At 34.6% G+C, this 17,987-nt stretch overlaps 1 long non-coding RNA gene across 1 annotated transcript in view; it reads left to right on the top strand.

Moving 5' to 3' along the window:
- The window catches only part of LOC128780288 (uncharacterized), a 65,668-nt gene extending 56,071 nt beyond the window's left edge, over positions 1 to 9,597 (top strand). Inside the window, exon 3 of the long non-coding RNA XR_008426244.1 lies at positions 9,526 to 9,597. This is a non-coding gene — a long non-coding RNA (uncharacterized lncRNA). The remainder of the gene's footprint in view (positions 1 to 9,525) is intronic.
- The last annotated feature ends 8,390 nt before the right edge of the window (positions 9,598 to 17,987 follow it).

The following is a 17,987-nucleotide window of genomic DNA, read 5'->3' as shown; positions in this document are numbered from 1 at the left end:
TATACATATTATATATGATCAACACATATCACATATATTATAATATATAATACTATATATTGTATATAATAGCATCATATATTATATTATATTAATATTTTATATAACATACAATACAACTATATTAATATAATATATAATACATAATATAATACATAATATATAATAAAATTATAGATGTGATTATATAATATGCTATGTATTGATATATTATATAATTAATATAATCTATAATATATTAATATAATATATAATACAGTCTATAGTATATTCGTATAACATAATTTATATATTGATATAATACATAACACATAAACTATATATTGATACACAGTGTATTAATACATTAATATATATTAATATAATCTATAATGTGTATCATATAATATATTACTACAAATTAATATAGTATATATTAATATTTAATATTATATCATATCTATTATATTATATTATATTATATTTAATACAACATATACCATATTAATGTTTTAATATATATAAACTATATAAATATATATAAAAATATATATAAGGAAATGTTCTGCTTTCTTCCTAAATATCCTATTGTCTTGAAGAAATTTAAATTTTTGTTTATTAATAAAGGGTAACATTTTCCAAGTTTCAAAAGTCAAAATAAAATAAACTGAGAAATCTAATCCCATATAGTTCCTAGTCATCATTTTTCCCTTCTCAATATGGAAAATCACTCTCTGTTCCTTTATATCATTCAACTGTTTCTTAACACACAATCAAGTATATATATTTTTATTTCCTTTGTGTTCCTACATACAGAAGTAACATATTTTATATTGTCTCTAGTGCTCTCATTTATTCACTTGGCAATATATCCTAGAGCTCTTCTCACATCAATTCATAGAAAGTTTCTTTACTTTTCTATAGTTGTGTAGTTTTCCACTGTTCAGATGGAACAGCTGAACAGCTTTATTTAAACAGCCCCCTGTTGATGGAACATTTCCCTTCATACTGAGAAGAAAATTCTGAAATTGTTACCATGATTATATTCTGTACATTATCTCTAACTTCCCTATTTTTCTGATTTATGCCACTTTTCTCCATTCCCACTAAACTCCAAGCACATATACATTCTCTTTATTTTAGGGGTATTTTAAGCCAGTGTTTTTCAGTCCGGAGTCCATATTTATATTGCCTAGAATAGTTTAAATATACAAATATATAAATGTCTAATTTTCTGCCTTTAGATATACTAATGAATAAATGTCTTATAATGTTGAATTCAATTTGCTGATATTTAATTTTATTAGTTTTCTATCCCTGCATAACAAATGACCATAAAGCTATTGGTTTAAAGCAACATACACCTCAGGCTTCACCCCTTACTACATAACAGGTGCTCCGAGACAAAAAAAAAAAAAAAAAAAAAAAAAAGCCCAAATGAAAGAACAGATCAAAGCTCCAGAAATAATACAACTAAGTGATAAAAAGATAGCCAAACTATCAGATGCACAGTTCAAAACACAATCAGGATCCTCACAGAATTGGTTGAATGTGGTCACCAATTAGATGAAAAAATGAAGGCTATGCTAAGTGAAATAAAGGAAAATGTACCAAGAACTAACAGTGAAGGGAAGGAAACTAGGACTCAAATCAGCGATTTGGACCAGAAGGAAGAAAGAAATATTCAACCAGAACAGAATGAAGAAACAGGAATTCAGAAGAATGAGGAAAGGCTTAGGAACCTCCAGGACATCTTGAAACATTCCAACATCTGAATCATAGGGGTACCTGAAGGAGAAGAGGAAGAGCAAGAAATTAAAAACTCACTTGAACAAATAATGAAGGAGAACTTCCCCAATCTGGTGAAGGAAATAAACTTCCAGGAAGTCCAGGAAGCTCAGAGAGTCCCAAAGAACTTGGACCCAAGGAGGAACACACCAAGGCACATCATAATTACATTACCCAAGATTAAAGATAAGGAGAGAATCTTAAAAGCAGCAAGAGAAAAGGATAGAGTTACCTACAAAGGAGTGCCCATAAGACTGTCAGCTGATTTCTGAAAAGAAACCTTGCAGGCAAGAAGTATTTGAAGTCATGAAAGGCAAGGACCTACATCCAAGATTACTCTATCCAGCAAAGCTATCATTTAGAATGGAAGGGCAGAGAAAGTGCTTTCCAGATAAGGTCAAGTTAAAGGAGTTCATCATCACCCAGCCCTTATTATATGAAATGTTAAAGGGACTTATCTAAGAAAAAGACAATAAAAACTATGAAGAGTAAAATGACAAAAAACTCACAGTTATTAACAACTGAACCTAAACCAAAAACAAAAACAAACTAAGCAAAAAACTAGAATAGGATCAGAATCACAGAAATGGAGATCACATGGAGGGTTGTCAGTGGGGGAGTAGGAGGGAGAAAGATGGGGAAAAGGTACAGAGAATAAGTAGCATAAATGGTAGGTAGGAAATAGACAGGGGGAGGTTAAGAATAGTATAGGAAATGTAGAAGCCAAAGAACCTATATGTATGACCCATGGACATGAACTAAAGGGGGAGAATTTGGGTGGGAGGGGGTGTGCAGGGCAGAAGGGAATAAAGGGGAGAAAATGGGACAACTCAAATAACATAATCAATAAAATATATTAAAAATTAAAAACATAAGACAACATACACTTATTACTTTGTAGTTCATAGATCAGAAATCTAACACGGATCTCACAGGATTGAAATCAAACTGTCAGCGGGGCTATGTTACTTTCAGGAAGGTCTAATGGACTATCAATTTCCTTGCCATTTTCATCATTTAGAAGCCATTCATATTCCTTTGCCCATGCTTCCTTCCTGTACCTTCAAAGCCAGCAACATTTCATCTCTCTGATCATAACTGGAAAAAGTCTCCACTATTAAAAGGAGCCATGACATTAGATTGGGCTAATCAGGAAATCTATAGTAATTTCCCACATTTCAAGGTCCTTAATGACATCTGTAAAATTCCTTTTGCCATGTAAGATAATGCCTTCGCAGGTTCTGGGGATTAGGGTGTGAATATCTTTGGTGGAAGCCATTATTCTGGTGACCATAGGAGTATTTAATTTATATTCATATATAAATTTAGTTTTGTTTTCATTGCTGAGCAGATTTTGGTATAATGGCTAATTGATAACATTAATTGTGGCAGCTTCAATGCTCTTTATGATTAAATTTACTTGATAGAACTTATCTATAATACAGTATATGTCCAGTGATTTTTACTGAGTTGGGATTAATGATAAATTTTTCAAAGCATTACATGGTCATTTATTTAAAAATATATTTATTGATTTCCTGGGCACCATTGAATTTAATATAGAAATATCTTTACATTCATAGAGTTGTTGATTTTTATGGTAGAAACAAACGATAAATATGATCAACAAGAAGATGTGTTATGTAGTGATATCTGCTAAAAGAAAAAAAAATAAAGGAGAAAAAAGCAAGATAAATTACAAGGGATTGTAATTTTAGGCAGAATGATCAGGGAAGTCCTCTTAAAAGTTAACATTTGTGTAAAACCCCACAGAAGGAAGGGAGTGAACATGAGAATATCTTGAGAATATTCTAATCAGACATAGTAGAAGGGGATGGAGTCAAAGAAATAATGGAAAACATTATTAATTTACAACACTGTGGGTCATGGGAATAACCTTTTGTTTTTCAATTAGAGAGATGAGTTAACATAGAAAGATTTTGAACAGAGAAGTGAAATTATTTGACTTTAGTCTAACAAGATGATATTGACTACTCTGTTGTACTACAGTGAAGGTAGACATGGGTGGAAGCAGAGAACCTATTGAAAATTTTAAATCCAAAAAGATGATAGCTTAGGCCATGGGAGCTAACAATAGCTCCCCTCATATGGTTGGATTTTAGGTATACTTTGAAAGTTGATTGGTGGATTAGATGTAGGGTATAAAAAAGTAAACAGGAATAACTACACAAGATCTTTGGTTTGAGAAAATAGAGTAGCAATTGAGTGAGATGGAGAATCCTGTGGCATGAATAGATTTGGGGAAAATAGAAACTTAGTTTTAGACAAGTTAGATGTAAGATGCTTATAAACATCTATATACAGATATTGACTGGGAAGTTAAATATATATGTTTGACATAATGGGAGGTATCCAAAAATGAAGATTGAATTTGAGAGCTGCCAATATCAATGATAATTGTGACTTGGGATAACCCATGGAATGATGGTACGAAGGAAAAAGAAGTCCAAGGGCTGAGTCCTGGGAACCTGAGAGATAGTGGCCAGAAGGGAAGTAGGTTTGATGGAAGCCAAAAGAACATGTTTTAAAGAGAAGAGAGTGACCTGTTATGTTAAATGTTGCTGCTAAGTCACATAAGATAAGGACTGAGAGTTGAGCTCTGAATTTAGCAACGTGGAGTGTTTTGTTGAGCTTGGTAACAAAAGTGTCAGTGGAAAAGTAAGGATAAATCTTGATTTGAAGTAGTTTCAAGAGATAATGGGAAAGGAAAATTGTGATATTGTAGCAGAAAGAGGGGAAATTGCTAAAGCAGTGAGTGGAAGAGAGATGACCCTGTCCTGGGCACAAGTGGAGGAGTTGACCTTAGTGAGTAGCATGGCAGGTACAATAATAGTAACAGGAGAGAAGAAGACAGTTGAAGGTAAGTGGCTAGAAGTGGTGGTACAAGCTCACAAGAGTTCTCTGCCAGTGGCTTCTATATTTCTTGTGAAATGATTGCCTGATTGTATTACTTATTTTTTATTATTTTTATTTTTAGAAAACCTCCCATACTCATGAAATTTTCAAATTTGTTAGTATAGAATTTCCTTACTTTTTAAGTTTTTGTTACTGCATCACCAAATTAACTAATATATATGTATATATGTACATATTTAAATTTTGTCTCACTTTTTATATTTATTACTCTATTCAGAAGTTGTCTATTTGAAGCACTTTAAGGTGATCCAGTAGAACATGATTTTGAACCAATGCTTTAGGTTATTTGGATTAACAAGTTCCATATATAGCTGTAAAGTAAGATATTGACAAACAGTGGCTACATTTTTGGTCCTTTGACTCATTACTGTGGAGCAATAGCTCATTTCCAGATAGACATAAAAATTAAAATCAAAATTTAAAGAACATGCTAGATACCACTAACATTTCTAGTTCTTTCTCTCTAAAGCAGGTTTTGTTTCAAAAATTCACTATTCACCACCCTCGCTCTTGGGAATTTTCATCCTTCAGGATCTTTATTTTGAGAAACAACTCTATTTAGTAATATACCAAAAAACAATCTTACATAAGAATAGTTTTCTGTGCTTAAGTCCCAGAAACTATTTTATTCCCATCTTTCTCCTTGTTACTTTTGTCCTATCCACTTACCTACATAACACTCACTCCCACAATGCAGTTGATAATGAAATTATGAGCACTTCTGGTCAGTCAGTGCCTTGGAAGCCATCACTAAGAAGTCCTGGCCATGAATTGGGAAGCCAGCCTATAACCAGCATGCATTATCAATTCCTACGTGTCCCTGACCTTCCCTACATAGTTCAACTCCTACACAGTAGGAATGATCAGTTCTGGGCTTCACATCACACATAAAGAGGGCCTGAACCATATCCCACTACAAGCTCTTTTTTGGCTCACTGAATGCTATTTCATTACATGTATTGGCAAAGGCATTACCAAACTTCTCATTTGGAACAATCATTTATACAACCAGCCAAAAGGCTCAGGGTAAATCAATGTGATCTAGCACACATACACTCGTTTCTGCTGTGATTTGTTGACATTCAGTTCTTAGCCTGAGGTTTAACTAGCCATAGGACTGAGGAGATTTAGCTTAGAATAATAGACCTACAGGTCTATACTCCTATTGTAAGAAAAATGTTCAAAATAAACTTCACAATAATAAATAATTAACCACAAATATCTTACATTTGTCAAGACTTGAAAATAATGTTTGAATATGATGTAGATTTCTCTCTTCAATTGTATTTAATTTTCCTGTTGACTCTCTGGGTTTCTTATTAAAAATGGAGCTTTGAAATAAACAGGCGCTTGCACGCCAGCGTATCTCCCCAGTGCGCTGTGATTGTCTTCAGTGTGAGCTGATGAAAGAAAAACAAACAATAAGATGTTGTCCTCAACGTAGTCATTAAAAATGAGACCAGCCAAAGCAAAAATGACCCTGAGAGTGAAAACATAATCCATTCCAAACTGAATGAGTGAGCCATTTGTGTTGGAAAGGAGATATTCTACCACAAAGGTACTAGTGCTGACTCTGGTGTTTCCAGGTTCAGGTCTAAAATGAAATTTAGGTATAAATTCAAGTGATCACAACTTTCACTTTTTTGTATGGTCTAAGTTATTTTCATGTTTACTATTTTTTATTTGCTATTCTTTAAATGGGAAAATATTAGAGTTATTCTTCAGATGAAAAAATTTAGATGAAGATGTTGTATTTAGATATGAAATGATTACAAAGTTTACATTAAATATGGTATAATATGTATGCTGAATTGTTTCAAAGGATACGTTTTCAAAAGGTGTGGTTATTTTGCTTAGGCCATGCAATTCAAATAACTGCCCGCCCGACGCCTCCCAAACGCCTTTTCAGTGTAAACTCCTTTTAATGCTGCATATTAGAATCACCTGGAAAGTTCAAATGTTGAACAACAACATCAGACTCTAGGCTTAGTCTTCACCCCTAAAGATTCTCATTTTTAATGGGTCTGTCATGCAGCCTAGTCATCAGCATTTTTAAACTCCCTTCCCATAGCACAGATAATTCTGATGTGCAGCATGAATTGAGAGTTATCGATGGTATATTTGGGAAGAATCTTCGAAGTCCACCCATATCTCAACTGCTCTCCAGATTGCTCTAAATGCATGGGCCTCTGCTTAAATTTATGTCTTAAATTTAAGATCTTGTGTTAAATTTTGAGATTGCCACTTGTAATTGCCAAGCTTTCCTCAGCCAAATGGTGTTGCGTAGAAAGATCACTTTTTCTGTTCTTTAGTCCCCCCAAATAAAGCAGGACTATTTGGCATAGCAAAAGAGAATTACATGGTAAAATAAAGTATGGTCTGTTTTTGAGGGGAAAAGGATGCATAAACTATATTTATACTTATGGGCAAACCTGCGTTTATATATTGGTTTCGTGTGGTGATTCCATCCACTTTTTTTCTACAAGAGACTAGAACTTTTCAAATCTCTAGAACATAAAAATCTGCTCCTTTTGATATTTGAATTCCCATCATTACTTTCCTTCTAGGGTCCTTTGTCCTACCTCTGCCCCAGGCACTCCACAGGATATGATATTTTTCAGAAATATTGTTAGAGGATTAGCTGAGAAGCAAAGACCCAAAACATAGTTGTTTAAATACTGTCATTGTTCATCTCTTTCTCCTATAAATATATGGGAGCATGACAGCTACAAAATCTCTGAGACCCAAAATACTTGTATAGCCTTAAATGAATAGTCCACAATGAAATTCCATCATTATATTCAGGATGGAAGGAACGAACATTTCCTGGAAACTGCCTAGTAGCATGTCTACTTGAATCCAGTTTTCATGTATTTGATTGCATGGCTACATCTACAGCCTTTGTTGCAAAGAACAAAATATCCAGACCAAACAAAATGGAAGTTTTTGAAGAGGAGAATAGGTACAGACTTTAGCAGCTAGAATTCAACATAACAGTAAAATTCAACATAATCTAAAACAGGATTTGAAATTAAGTTAAGGAAAAAGTTGGGAGTAGATTTTAATGCTAAAAATTCAATCTCCTTCAAGGCCTCTCCACCATAGTGGGGTAAAAGTATATATGGAAGATTTAGCATATGCTGCTCACAGCCCCCTTTAGGACCAAGGAACATGTTCCCCAACTAGTGGGAGTGTAGAAGGCAGATTGCTTGTAGCCAAGCCCTTCTTTAGGAATTTCCTTCGACTAAAGGGAGTTGCCTCACCCACAACTATGCCTCTTGTGGGGTGACAGCCCACATCTGATAATTAGTCAACGTAAAGGTATAAAGATCTCCCACTATGTTTCAGTTTTGGACAACTCAGAAGCATCATACTAGCTCCTAAGTTCCCTGGTCGGTTTGACTGAGGCCACTGGTGTCCCTTCATCTCAGTTCAGATTGTCCCTCTGCACAATCCTGATTTCCTCACTTCCTCTCAGGTGTTTTCTCTAAAAGCATCAGCAATAAACCTTGTGCATGCAAGCTTCTGTCAAGAGGTTGTGTTCTAAAGAACCAAATCAAGGAGAGTTGATGCCAAGATTGGACTAAGCTGGGTCATTGGCAAGATGACTGGAAATGAGGGCCTCATTGTGGACAGCAAGTAAGGGTCCTCCTAACCCCTCACACACTGTAATGGTATGTTTACATTTTCCTCTGAGGGGAACTGGGATAGCATATTCATAGAACAAAATGTACTGGTGGATACAATGTATCAAAATATCAAAGTTTTGGAAAAGAAGAAATTATGGAGACTATGAAGTCCTGGGCAATCTCTGAGGACTATCAATGTATCAGAAAAAAAACAATAAAGAGCTGAGGGCAACTAACTCACCAATTGAAAGGGCTTTCTGAGAGTCAGAAGTTCTCCTTATCAACATTTAAAGAATTTTACTATTACGTGCAACAAGAGGAAAGAAAAATCTCAGGACCAGGCCCAGAATTTAAATATATAAAAGAAATAAAACTCCTAAGCCATTTGAATTCTCAGCTGTCTCAGATCTGCTATGCCAAGGCCAGGGTTCTGATAGGGCCTCAGTCTTCAGATAGAGATATTTGGATAGATGAACTCAAGAATCTTATAAATCCAGGTATCTCTGAATTGTCTGGACCAATAAAATGGTGCCACACTTGCTGTTGGAGGCTGATGATCTCCCTTGCTTCAGGATCATGCAGATGCCTCATTAGCTTTCCATTCTGTATCCTTATGACATAGATCTCCTCTGGTACTCACCTCTTTTCATATGCATAAGACAAATAACTAGGGTCAAATTAAAACATAACTTGCCTGAAGAAAGGCTGGTCTGCTAAGGAAGGAAATGGAAAACATATTAAATATGCCAAATGTCCTGCCAATTATGTATGACAAGAGCCATGAGAGTATAAGTGAAGTTAAATCATGGAAGTTCTAGATCAACGGAGGTGAAGCATAAAACTAGGTAGGGAATAGATTGTTAAAATGCGAACACTCTCTCATGATACGGGAGTTAATACCTTTAGTTCCAAAGGACCTTCGAAAATGTGGCTAACATGCTACAGAAATGACTCTTGGGTGCTTGAAAGAACAGGTGGGTCCAAATTACGTGAAGCAGAAATGCCAGTGTTGTTGTGGCAGATAAAGATGTGGTCAGAAAGCCCAGAATAGTGGGCAGAGTGGATAAACTACTAAAGCCGGAAAACTCATCATTTGTGTCTAGTCTCTGGGAAGAGCCAACAGACACTTCATTTACCAATGTAGTAAGGGAGCCAACATCGTTGAGATCCTAACGACAACTCTTCTCTACAGGTCGTGATTGACTGTAGGAGATACTGTCAAAGAATTGGGCTTCGTAACAGCAATGGCGGTGATCAAATGTAGAATTAATAGAGACCACATAGTGGTACGTAATCATCAAAAACAAGGTAGTCATAATTACTGTAATGGGTGACAGAGTGGTACTGAGTGGAGGAATGATAATTTTCAGATAACTATGGATTTAAATGTAATTATAGAGCATTATCTTCCTAAGAACAAAATATTAATAAACTTTATTTTTGTAATGAGAATCCCCTCTTTGACAAAAGGGTAATACTATTTTGAAAATTCAGTTTAGGAATGTCAGATTATAGCAACAAATGGAAAATAAGAAAATAAAACCCCATTTTACACTTATGTTTTATAAAATTCCCTTTTCCTAACGAACAGCCATCTTGTTTTAACAACAAGAACAACAACAAAAAGAGAACAAAATAGATGGGCAGCCAATAAAGATATTAGATCAGAATTCTGATGGAAGCTGCTCCAAGAGAAATTCCTAAAAATGTTTTCAGTTTGTCACCCTAATATGGCTGCATGACCCAGAAACTGCCTTCTGAAGAAAAGGCAAAGTCCCAATGAGAAAGGACTCTCTAATACCACAATGTGGTACTTGGTAATAATTCCCCTAGACTTTATGCAAAAGGACCATGATACTTACACAGATAACAGTACAATAGGAGTCAAGAACCAGTGTACAAAGAATCTAAATGACATTAATACCTGACCTCGAGGAATCAGTATGATCTCCTCCTACCTCTATTAACGTGTAGGTGAATGGGGCACAGGTAGTAGTCAGAGTCCTGGCACTGGCTCTCGTGAACTCACGTGATGGAAATTTCCTGGTCTTCAAATGTATAGTTCAATGGTAGTTGACTGAACACACACATAGTTTATTAGTTTAAGAGCTGTTGTACTGTAGTGAGCCAAGAAGAAGCATCTGATGCTGTTCCTCCCCCTGGCCAAGTGGTATTTTTATTGAATATAAAGCATCAACTTCCAGGGAAAATATCAGAGATTTGTTCCATCTTTAAATATCTAAAGTTTGCAAGAGGTTAATTGGCATCCTATCCCCATTTAGTTCATGATCTAGAACCTACAAAAAAGGTGGTTCCTGGCAGATGACAGTTGGCTATCACAAACTCAGCCAAGTAATAGCCCCAACTGTAGCTGCTATGCCAAATATAACTTCTTTATGAAAGCAGGTTAGCTCAGCTGCAGGCGTGCAGCCATGATCGGGTGAAACATTTTTTCCATCCCTTTCAAGATAATTGATCAAAAGCAGTTCACATTTATGTGGGACAAACAAGATAATACATTTAACATTGAGCTTGACGGCTATCTTAATTGTTCTGCCCTAATAAACTCAGAAGGGGGCTGGACCATCTGGACATTTCCCAGAAGATAAAAATTGGTCCACTATTTTTTATGACATTAAGTTAATTAAACCAGATGAGCAAGACATGTCAAGTAAATGGGAGGCCTTGGTAGGACACATATGCTCCAGAAGTTGGACATGAACTCTATAATGTTTCAGAGGCCTGAAGATTTGAGAGGTTTAGTGGTCAGAGGCATGCCAGAAAATCCACTCCAAAATAAAGGGCAAAATTAAGGCAACTCACACTTTTCACACCTAAGGAAGCAAAACATTTGGGAGGCATCTTCAGGCTCTGCAGGCAGCCTAGTCCTCACATCAGAATATATGAAAACTGCTCTAATTTCTTTAGGAAGTGACATGAAGCATTTCCAAATTTAAGCTGGGCTCATAAGAGGAAAAGGCTCTTTAGCTTGTCCAGATCAGTGCAAATGATATTGATACTTGGGCAAAACAACCAGTAGTCCTTGTGGTACCTATCACAGTCAGTTTTATGTTTCAGAGTGACGGGACTAAGTGATGCCCAGGTAGCTGGTCAACATTATTTCTGGGTTTGTCTGTGAGCTGTTATTTACCTTCTCCTGCCCTAGGACACTGGTGCTCCTAACTTTCAAGTTTTGAGACTCAGATTGGGACATACACCATTCTCCTCACCCCTTCTCAGGACTTCGGACTGAGACAGAATTATGCTACCAGTTTCCCTCCTTCTTCAAATTGCCAATAGCAGGTGATGGCACTTTTCTGTAACTGCATGAGCCAATTCCTATAATAAACAAATCTATATATCAATTTATCGCTGTCTTTCTATTGATTATGTATCATCTATGTATCATCACCTCTCTATCTAATCTCCGATGGGTTCAGTTGATGTGGAAAACCTCGACTAATACAGTGCTACAGCAGTGTTTCTCACCCTCAGAACTATCAACATTTCAGGCGAGATAATTCTTTGTTGTGGGAACTGTTCTTTACGTTGCAGAATGCAAACCATCTTAAGCATGTTTTTTGGATTTTAAGAGAATTAAATTATAAAACATTAATAGGAAAGTATTTAGAAATTTACAAATAGTTGGAAATTATGGCACATATAAGTAATTGGTTAAAGAGGAAATCTCAAGGAGAGAATTTAAAAAATATATAGAAATATCCAACATGTTGAAATTTGTAGTGTTCAACTGAAATGATGCTTAGAGAAAATGTATAGATGTAAATTATATATTAAAAACATTAAATTAGGAATCTAAGCTTTGACATTAAGAAACAAACAAAAGTACCTAAACCAAAACAAGCAGTAGGAATAGAATAATATAAGCAAGAGTACACATCAATAAAACTAACAAAATAGAGAATGAGATATAAAATCAACCCAACCCAAACCTGTTTATTGAAAATATCAATAAAATTGACAAGAAAAGAGAGGTGATATAATTTATCAATACCAGCAATTAAAGGGAGGGGCATCACTGAAGACTCGACAGACATTTGAAAATATTTTAAGGAAATACTATGAAAAACACCATGGCCCCAAATTCAGCAACTTTGAAGAAATGGACCGGTTCCTTGAATGATGCAAATTAATAAATCATACTTGTGAATTAACAGATACCAAGAATAATGTCATACCTTTTAAAGAAATTGAATTCATAGTTTAAAATCTTTCAAAATAAAACCAAAAAAACTTCAGGCCTACATTGTTTCAATCGTGATTTCTACCAATCACTTCAGGAAGAAATACTACTAACCTTTCACTAACTCATAAGAAAATAGAATAAAACACTTTGTTCATATTCTGAAGCTGGCATTACTCGCATATCAAAACCAGGCAAAGACATAACAAGTAAGACAACTACAAGCCATAATTTTTCATAAACATAGACAAAGTAAACAAAATATATAATAAAATATTAGTAAATCAAATCTCTAAAAAGGATACCATACTATGCTTAAGTGTGGCTTATACCAGGAATACAAGACTGGTTCAAAATTTGAAAACCAATCAATGTAATTCAGCATATTAACTGAGTTAAAAAGGAATACCACTTAAGATAAAAGGAAAATGATCTAACCTGACAAGTTGCATATATTGAACAGCTTATATCTAATATATTTAAGGATAAGTGACTGAATGCTTTTTGACTAAAATTAGGAATATGACAAAGATTTCCTTTTAATATTTCTATTCAATATCATACTGGAAGTCCCAGGCAGTGCAATAAAACAAAAATGAATAAAGGGCATTCAGATTGGAAAAGAAAGAAAATCTGTCTTTAGTTAGAGAAAACATGACTGTCTCTATAGATAATCCAAAGACTCTGTATAAAAGCTCCTATTACCAAGCCAGGCAGTGAAAGACAAATACCATATGATCTCACCTATAAGTGAAACCTAATCAACAAAACAAAAAAACAAGCAAAATATAACTAGAGACATTGAAATAAAGAATAAAGTGACAGTAACCAGAGGGGAGGGGGCAGAAGGATAATGGGGGAAAGAAGGCGAAGGGTCCTCAAGGCACACGTATTAAGGAACCATGGACAAAACCAAAGGCTGGTAGGATTAAGGGGGTTGGTTAGGTGGGGGAGGATGGTGAGGGAAAAATGGAGACAATTGTACTTGAACAACAATAAAAAAAGCTCCTATTACCAGTAAATTAATTTTATAAAACCCCAAGATAAAAGGTAAATGTTAAAAAATTGTTTTATATACTCTAGTAATGAAATACTGGAATTTAAAAATCTTATAAAGTACCACTTCCAAGAGAACAAAATTAAATATTTATGATAACTACAAATCATTAATGTAAAAATTAAATTTGAAAGAATGAGTTTTGTTTATTTGTTAGTTTTAATGAAGAGATTTTAATATATCAATTTTTCCAAAATTGATTTATAATTCAAACACAATTGCAACTAAAATCCCAACAGACATTTCTTTTGAGGCATCAGGAAACTAATTCTAAAATAAATGGTGATCAAGTAGTTAGGATAACTAAAACAATTTTGAAAAATATGAAACAAGCTGTAATTACACTATGTGGTATCAAAATGCCTCATAAAGCTATGGTAATAGGATACTTTGTCATTGGTGAAAGGATTGGATAGCCACATAGATTAATGGAGAGTAGAGTTCAGACATATCCAAAGTACTATACTCAACTGACTTTGACAAGGTTGCAAATGTGAAGAAAAAAACAAAACAAAACAGCCTTTATCACAAAGGTTGGTAAAACAATTGATAATCTAAATGTAAAACAAAACAAAAACAAAAACAAAATATTACTTCACATCCTCATGCACTTTACACCTAAAATTAACTCAAAATGGATAATCTATCTAAAGGTAAAATGTAAAAATATAAAATTTCAAAAATATACATGCAATAGTACACAAACCTTATTTCCTTACTTTTCGTTCCCTGAATATTTCTTTAAAAAAATTTTTTTGATTGTTATTCAATTACAGCTGTCTGCATTTTGTCCCCATCCCTCCACCCCACCCCAGCCAAACCCACCTCCCTCCCCAACCTCCATTCTCCCCCTTGATTTTGTCCTTGTGTCCTTTATAGTAGTTCCTGTAAACCCCTCTTCCCACTAGCCCCTCCCCACTCCCCTCTGGCTATTGTTACATTGTTCTTAACTAAAATGTCTCTCATTATATTTTGTTTGCATTTTTCTTTTGTTGATTATGTTCCAGTTAAAGGTGAGATCATATGGTATTTGTCCCTCACCGCCTGGCTTATTTCACTTAGCATAAAGCTCTCCAGTTCCATCCATGCCATTGCAAAGGGTATAAGCTCCTTCTTTCTCTCTGCTGTGTAGAATTCCATTGTGTAAATGTACCATAGATTTTTGATCCACTCATTAGGTTGCTTCCAGTACTTAGCTATTGTAAATTGTGCTGCTATGAACATTGGTCTTTCCCTGAGTATTTCAATATGTTTTTGATGTCTGGTTCATTAGCTGGTTGGTTTTTTTGAGAGTAGGAAAACTTAATGCACGCTTCTCTCATCTTCCATTGACCAGCCTTATATAATCTCATAGTGATAATGATGATCAATAAATACTTGTTAATTGACAGATTAATTTCCCTTACATGTTATGGTTTTCCCTAAAATATCACACACTTCTTAAAGGTGTGATTTTTTTAAAATTTAGGAATATTATTAAGTGCAAAGAAGAGTTTAACTGTTAAATTAGCAACCATTTAGCAACAGAGCAGAAGGTAGAAGTTAGATGTTAGTGAAGTATAATTTTAGCTCAAAGTGTGAGTTTTAATTGAATGCTATTGCTAGTAATACAGATGTAAAAGAATAATCACTTGTTAAGTGTAGAAACAAAGTGATTATGAAAGTTAAAACGGTGAATTGAAACAGGCAGGTAAATGGAGGGTCTTGTTAGCACAGCATCATATTCTAAAAAATAAAGTTGTATTCAGTGAGCCCAAGACAACAAGGTAAACAATTCTTGGTGTTCAAGTTCAATATTTTGAACACTTTAGTGAATTTTGGAGTCAAAGGGAAAATATAATATTTGACACATTTGCCTCTTGAAGGCAGTTACTACTCATGTCTATTGATTGTAGTATTCTAGTACTTAAATTACCTTTGAACTTTTGGACCCAAATTTATTTTTTAAGAGAATAAGTTGAATAATTTTATGGGCCATCTTTTAGGAGAATAAGTTGAGTGATTAGAAGGTAGTTTTAATTTTATTAACCTTATGATGTTAATATAAATTTAAAAGATAGTGCACAATTTGAAATAATGAACCTCTCTCTAACATAGAAAGTGAGGTAGATGTAGAGAATTTTGCCAATAGGTATGAATTATGGAATAAAATCCAAAAGAATATATAATTTGTTTTGGCAGTTACATTTGAGGCCATAATGATTATGCATGTTATTCATTATTTCTATTTTGTCCACCCTTTTGCTGTACATACAGTTTTTCCATTGTCTTCACACTTCAGCTAGATGTCAGAAGTAGCCATGTCTTAGGGTACGTGGGAACCATATGTATGGTCAAACTTGCAGATTTTGCCTGTCCTGGCTCATTTGGAAATTCAGTAACCTCTCTTAAAAGTACGAGTGTGCCAGTGTACAAAGCTCATTGTTACTTGATACCAAAAATGAAGTTTTCTGCACGTAAAAGTCAGAATCAGAATATCAATAATTAAGAGCACATTTTTTGTGGATATGGAAGAGATTAGCCTAATTATGCAGAAGGGCAAGATAGGGAGAAATTTGGTAGGGTGTTTGCATAAGACGAGGTAATGATCATTTCTTGGCGACAGAATAACTGTAATGGTGATGGATAGACTAGGCTTCCACACTTTATGCTATGCTACGTCAGGAACTTGGAAATAACTCTGAAGTTACTTGGTAGTATATGAAATCTCACTCAATTCTCAATTCAAGCAACAGATTATAGTCTAAGGCATTAATATAAACCTTCTTCTAAATGAAATAATTAAATCCATTCATATATTATGCTGAGGATACAACTTCACCTGGGATAATTGTTGCCCTCTCTATATATGACTGGTAGTACTGAGTACTTCTTTGAGTCTTAAATAATTTTCAAACTTTTGAGGAATAACAAACCCACAATATTAATCTATCTGGTAGTGAAGGGCCATGGGTGTCTTTGAGGCAATGCTTATATTATTTTAGGAAAATTTAATGAAAATGACTTCATAAAACTCAGGTCAGAAACTTGATAGTGAAGGGGAATGCTTGTTTTCTTGAACCTTTCCACTCTGGAGCCAAACAGCAGGACGGATCTGGTTCTAGTGAAACTCAATATACTCTGTGGCCTGGGATTAGGGTGTAACTTTATGTATGTGAAGGAGTTGGATTTACTATAGAAAAGGAAAAAACTTACATGGTTCTCAGCTCTGTCTTATCAGTCCTAGAATAGTGAGATGTATCAATGAGAAAATGATGTTTCTGTAGTAGCCCCTGAATGTTTAATGGAATATATTTCCATTAAACAAAATCCTTTGGTTATTATATTTGAGCATTAGCTGTTGCCTTTCCTCTAATATTTTTCTTGGGAAGACCTAGTTTTAGAGCAATATACAACTGCCTTAAGACTTAGAAATGTATTTATTTATAAATAAATGTATTTATTTTTTGTCCACTTTTGGTCATGTTCCTAGATCCAGAAGTTATTGTCTTGTCTAAGTGGCCTATGTTTTTTTCCCCTTCCCTCCCCTCCCTTCCCTTCCCTTCCCTTCCTTTCCCTTCCCTTCCCTTCCCTTCCCTTCCCTTCTTCCCTTCCTTTCTCTTCTTCTCTCCTTTTATTTCTTTTGTCTGTTCCCTTCTCTTTCCTTTTATTTATTTTCTTTCCTTCTCTTTTCTTTATATATACTGCATTTCTTTCTAGGCAATGTCTGAGAATATCCTAGAATGTGTAAATAGTGATGGTTTTGTAATCTAGTTTCACTGTACCCATTGTTCTCTCATTGTTATAAAATATGTGAATAAGTGGTTCCTCTTAACAACAGACATTGTATTGGCTGGACAGCTATTGTTGTCAAAAGTTTTGATGACGTAAAGTGATATGAGCTTGGAAAACACATTTGAAAGAAAAATTGGGTGATTCCTTTCCCAGCAACTTCACATATAGGTAGATTTCTAGGTTACTGGAGAAAAGTCAAAGATTCCCAATGTTCTTACATTTCAATACAGGGCCTTACAGATGTGTATGATGAAATTAAGAAAAATACCTTTTTCTCCATTTCCCCCCAGTTACTCCTTTTTACAATTTAACAGGATGCACTGAACTAATTAAACTCAATCAGGTCTGGTAGCTTGTCAAGATGAGAGAAATTTTTATTAAAAAGTATGTAAAGCTACTCATATTAGAGATACCTTTTCTTGCTTCTAAATTCACAGTGTTTGGGTCATAACTAAGACAAGACACTTCTGTTTTCCTCTCTGCCTTAATGAGCGCTCCACACTATTTGTAGCACACAGGATTACAGTGTTACCCAATTAGCAAAGTATACAGGATGCAAGGCTTATCTGTATTCTGCTCGAAATTGAGTCATGCATCTTCTACCATCCTCATTGTTTTG

The sequence above is a fragment of the Desmodus rotundus genome, chromosome 2, assembly GCF_022682495.2.
Source record: "Desmodus rotundus isolate HL8 chromosome 2, HLdesRot8A.1, whole genome shotgun sequence".
NCBI lineage: Eukaryota > Metazoa > Chordata > Mammalia > Chiroptera > Phyllostomidae > Desmodus > Desmodus rotundus.
Note: the sequence above shows the minus strand (reverse complement) of the source record. Positions and strands in the feature narration are given on the sequence as shown.